The 5,796-nt window shown below is 49.7% G+C and overlaps 1 pseudogene; it reads left to right on the forward strand.

Moving 5' to 3' along the window:
• Window positions 1–2,119: 2,119 nt before the first annotated feature.
• LOC109531402 (uncharacterized) lies at window positions 2,120–4,583 on the forward strand (annotated as a pseudogene).
• The last annotated feature ends 1,213 nt before the right edge of the window (window positions 4,584–5,796 follow it).

Genomic DNA, 5,796 nt, shown 5'->3' on the forward strand with positions numbered 1-5,796 from the left:
CAAATGCCTTCTCCAAGTCCACAAAGCACATGTAGACTGGTTGGGCGAGTTCCCACGTACCCTCGAGGACCTGCTAAGGGTGTAGAGCTGGTCCACTGTTCCACGGCGGGGATGAAAAGCACACTGGTTCTCCTGAATCTGAGACTCAACTTCCCGATGGACCCTCCTCTCCAGCAACCCTGCATAGACGTTTCCAGGGAGACTAGGGAGTGTGATCCCTCTGTCAGAACACACCTTTGGGACACCTTTTTAAAAAGAGAGACCGCCACCCCAGTCTGCCAATCCAGAGGCACTCTCCCCAATAACCACGCCAGCCCCACAACATGTAAAGTCTTGAGGAACTCCGGGCGGATCTCATCAACCCGTGGGGCTCTGCCAATGAGGAGCTTTTTAACCACGTCGGTGACTTCAACCCCAGAAACGGAAGAGCCCACCTCAGAGTTTTCAGACTCTGCTTCCTCGAAGGAAGGTGTGTTGGTGGAGTTGAGGAGGTCTTCGAAGTATACTGCCCTCCAATTCACAACGTCCTGAGTTGAGGTCAGCAGCACCCCATCCCCATTGTACACAGTGTTCATGGTGCACTGCTTCCTCATCCTGAGACGTCGGATGGTGGACCAGAATTTCCTTGAAGCTGTCCGGAAGTCTACTTCCATGGCCTCACCGAACTCCTCCCACGCCCGGGTTTTTGCCTCAGCGAACACTGAAGCTTCGTTCCATTTGGCCAGTCGATACCCATCAGCTCTCTTCACTCGAGTGTCCAAAACATGCGGCCGCAAATGTTTTGGCCAAGGGTGTCCTTGGACACCCTTATGTTTGAAAATGGTGTTTGTTATTGACAATCCGTGACGTGCACAGAAGTCCAAAAACAAAACACCACTCGAGTTCTGATTGAGGGTGGGGGTTACGTTCCTCCCAATCACGCCCTTCCACGTCTCACTATCATTGCCCACGTGAGCATTGAAGTCCCCCAGCAGAACAAGGTAGTCCCCAGAGGGAGTGCTGTCCATGCAGTTGATACAGTCCAGCTATTTCAAAAAGAATTGCTATTTCTCCAAAATATTATGCCATGTATGTGCATACAAACACAAGCGCTTTTATACATCCAAACCTCTGATTGTTAAAGCAGAGACACTGAAAAAAATCCTAGACATTCCATGATCTATGTGAACCCCGGTACGTGATTGCAATAGAATGTTGCGTGTCCGTGCCTGCACACTTTTGACATCATCTGGATGAACAATAGTATTGGATGAGAGTACTGGTAGTGTGTCACATATGTACATGGGGGAAGAGTCTTACCAAAAATTCGATGACTCAGTTTAGAGAGGACATGCACCAAAGGAAAAATAACATTAACAGAGTTGAGATTACTTTTTCTCAGGGAAACATTGGATGAACTGCTCCATATGTTGTCCAGTTTTTACCCCCCCTCACTTGACTACACGATTGGATTTATTCGCCCGCTTCACTCCCCTCCATCTGCGACATGGCCGACAAGGACGCCTTCCAGCAGCTCCTTGTGACGCAGCGCCTCATGCAAGACGAGATCCGGGCATTACGAGCCGAAATCCGGAGCCGTAGCAAGGACAGAAGCCACAGCCATGGACACAGATGAATTGCGGACATGCCGACAGCCAAGCGTGCTTCATCTCCCAGGAAACGGACACGCCAGGAAGTGAGCACCTCACTCAACTCTCCTGGCATCTCTGCTGCGAGCTGCATTCTTCACATCCTCGATCGGACTTCTGGGCGATGTTTTATGGTCGACTCCGCCGCTGATGTCAGCGTCGTCCCTCCGTGCCCCGCAGAGCGCCATCGCCCGACCAGTGGCTCCTCCCTCGAGACATACGGCCAACGTTTTCTCAAACTTAATCTGGGCTGCTTCCCCTTTGTTTTCACTATCGCAGATCTCCCCCTTCCCATCAATGGTACCGATTTCCTGCACAAATTTGACTTGTCGGTCATCGTTCGCAGGAAGGAGCTGGTCGATGACAAGACCTGATTTACGTCGCGTGGAACCACCTCAGACCATTTTCTCCAGCGACTGTCCCATCTCCCTGCTACCTCTTCGTCTCCCTACCCGACCCTGTTGCAGCGTTTCCCGAACCGAACGAACCCAATGCGGACGACCAAGCTAGCGCCTCACGATGTCGTTCATCATATCGAGACGACAGGTATCGCCAAGTTCCAGCGTTTTCGACGACTGGTCCCCGCGAAGTAATATATCGCTGATGCCGAATTTGATCACATGCTTCAGCTCTGGATCATCCGTCCTTCGAGCAGCAAATGGGCACGGTTGCCAAAGCGAAGGCAGGTGATTGGCGTCCATGCAGTGACTACCGTGCCCTCAACTCCGTCACCATCCCGACCGATATCCCATCCCTCACATCCACGAATGCGTGTCCTTCCTTCACGGGAAGTCAACCTTCTCTACCATTGATCTGGTGAAGGCCTATCACCAAATACCGGTCGCTCCGAGGAATGTTCCCAAAACGGCCATCACCACCCAATTCGGCTCATTCAATGCATCACAGACTTTCCAGCGTTTTATCAACTCTGTCTTCCATGGTCTGGACTTCTGCTGTGCCTACATCTACGACATTCTCATCGCCAGCAGCAATGAAGAAGAGCACCTGCAACACCTGGAAACTGTGTTTGGCCCCCTCGACGAGTACGGACTCGTCGTCAATGCAGACAAATGCATCTTTGGCCAGCCTGAGGTGAAGTTCCTCGATCACCTTGTTGCCAGCGTTGATGTCTGGCCGCTTCCTGACAGGTGCTAGCAATATGGGACTACTCTCAACCGGATTATCGCAAGAAACTCCGGAGATTTTTGGGTATGGTCAATTTTTATCGCCGCTTCCTTCCTGGATGTGCTGAGATGGCTTTGCCGCTGGTTCCGCTGACCGGTGGCAAGAAAAACGGCCCGATCGATCTCTCCCCTGAGCAACTGGCGGCTTTCCAACGGCTCAAGGACCTCGTTGCCGACGCGACGCTCCTCGCCCACCCGAGCCCCGACAACCAGTTGTCTCTGATGTTTGATGCCATGATGGCCACGATGGTGACTTCCGCCCGATCGCCTTCTTCTCAAAGGGCTTCACGAGATGCTTGCAGTGTACCTCAGTGTGAAGCACTTCCACCACTTCATCGAGGGCGTTCGCATTATCGTGTTCACTGACCACAAGCCACTGCTCTCCGCCGTTCCATCAGCCTCCACGAACTACCTGGAGCGAGAGATCCGGCACCTACTACCTCTCCCAATTCGATTTGGAGTTCCGCCATGTCAAGGGTGCCAACAATGATGTTGCTGGTGCTCTCTCTCGAATTGAGATCAACGCGATCCAGTTCCCCGACGGCCTCAATTTCGACGAAATGGCTCAGGCACGTGAAGGTCTGGCTAACCGATCCAGCAATCCTGATGTCATCTGCGTGCCCGTCCCCAACTCCAACTGAACCCGCATCTGTGTCCAGACCGATGGTGTCGCCCAACCATTGGTCCCTGACTCCCTTCGACGTAAGGTCTTCGATTCCCTGCACAGTGTCGGGGGAAGAGTGGCCTTCTCTCCCCCGCGTGTTCGTTGAATTTCGGACGAGGAGAATGTTGGTTATCCAAATAAAGGCTGGAGTCGATGAAGAGTTCCTTCGAAGCTTTTAATAACGAAATATTCCGGGCACCCGCGAATTACAGACAATGGCTGCGTGTCACGAGTGCGAAGCAGAAAGAGATTCACATCATTTTTATACCATCAGAAGGGCGGTACCGAGACACAAAGTGTGATATCATAACTTTCGTTTCTCCTAAACCGATTCTCAGCTTGTATCAACTGGCGCATTCCAATGTTTGTGCGTCTTCAGCAGGGAGTATTCCAATTCTAGGTGATGATTGTTACCAGGACGCAAAGCTACACTGCGGGCATGGGAAAGTTATACAGCATGATGAAATATGAGCAGAACACAGACTTCAACGGACACTCTCACCCAGGAATTCACGGCACAACGAAGCTGATCACGAAACGTTTCTCCTGTAAGGGTTTGCAGAAAGATGTCCAAGACTGGATCCGCAGCTGCCTTCGGTGCCAACGTTCCAAGGTGCACCGGCACACGAAGTCGCCCGTCGGTACCACTGAAATGCCCGATTCTCGCTTCAGCCATGTCCACATCGACTTGATCGGACCCCTTCCACCGTCCCGTGGTTGCCGCTAGCTCCTGCCCTGCGTTGATCGCTTCACCCGATGGTGCGAGGTGATCCCTCTTCCTGACAGCAATACGGAGCCCGTCGTGCTGGGCTTCCTCCAACACTGGGTTGCTCGCTTTGGTTCACTGGGAACCATCACCACCGATCGTGGAGCCCAGCTCGAGTCGAGCCTCTCCGCCACCTCTGTACCTTCCTCGGGTGCGAACGACGTCGGACTACTGCCTACCACCCTGCTGCCAACGGAATGGTCGAGCGCAGTAGCATACAGTTACTTGGGTGTCAGACCCACAACACCCTTGTAGTTGCGGTCAAAAGGCTTGACTTCTACGAGGAGTTAATATTTGTCAACTGTAGGCATGTGAAGCCCTTTGAGACTTTGCTGTGCTAAAGGGCTGCATGAATAAATTTGACATGACTCGAGTAAACCGAATACGTGCTAAATAAACAACCTATTCCCATAGTGCATCATGTTGGTGAGAGTGAGACGCGGGCTAGGTATTCATATGAATGTGCATTTGAAATAAAGCTAGGTGCAACATGTGGATATCTAAAATATTATATTTCGCGATTCTAATAAATCCCTAGCGTGTGACATCACATTTGTATGTCGTGTCCAGCCTGAGGGCAGGCAGTCAAGTGAGTGAGATAGCAAAGGCCAAATAGTCCATGATGTGTTCAAAACAATGGTGACCATTAGTGCTATTTACGGTCGCTCTAAGTGGTGAAATACAAATAAGAAATCGTCATTTGTGATACCGGTGGTGATCCTAAATTGGCGAGGAAAAACAAAGTTGTGTGAAAGAGAGCACGATGGCTATCAAATCTTCAACGTGACCAGTTTTCACCATGACAACATACAAGGACATGCTCTGATCACATAATATCAGGTCATGTTTACTTTTCATGAGCAGATGAACCTTTGATTGTAAATTTGAATGTTAAATGCTTACCTGTTAGCATACTCATGCAAGTTTTAGTTTGCATCACTGTTCAAGAATCTGCTAAATAGACTCAAGGAGCCACATGTCTGTCTTTTACAAACATTTTTAGTTGTTCCTATTGTTGTAGTTTATTTTATCGTATTATAATCTCATTCTTTGCTACGCTTTCCACTGTAGTTTCTTGTATTCCTCCCAATTCCCATGTAGAGTAAGAGAATAAATGTTCACGGATGGTGGTCAACCGGTTAGCAAGTCCGCTTCATAGTACAGAGATGGTGGGTTTGAATCCGGCCTGGCCTTCCTGTCTGGATTTTGCATGTTCTCCTTGTGCCTGTGTGGGTTTTCTCTGGTTTCCTCCCACATTCCAAAAACATGAAGTAAAGTGAGTGAATTGAACACTCAAAATCAGCGGTGTCAAACCCATTTTTTTCACGGGCCACATTTTAGTTACGATTTCCCTTGGAGGGCCATTATGGCTGAAACCATATGAAGAATAACAGTTTATTCAATTCCTGTTTAAGTTAATGTAATGGGGGGTTTGGTCACTAGAAAGTGCTGACAATATCTCCATTTATCACATATGAGAATTGGAAATTTTGGTACAGGTTTTAACAAGCATTATGGAAGTTAACATGTTTGCTTTTCAAATTATGTGGCGGG

The sequence above is a fragment of the Hippocampus comes genome, unplaced genomic scaffold (assembly GCF_001891065.2).
Source record: "Hippocampus comes isolate QL1 unplaced genomic scaffold, H_comes_QL1_v1.1 scaffold387, whole genome shotgun sequence".
In the NCBI taxonomy this organism is placed as follows: domain Eukaryota; kingdom Metazoa; phylum Chordata; class Actinopteri; order Syngnathiformes; family Syngnathidae; genus Hippocampus; species Hippocampus comes.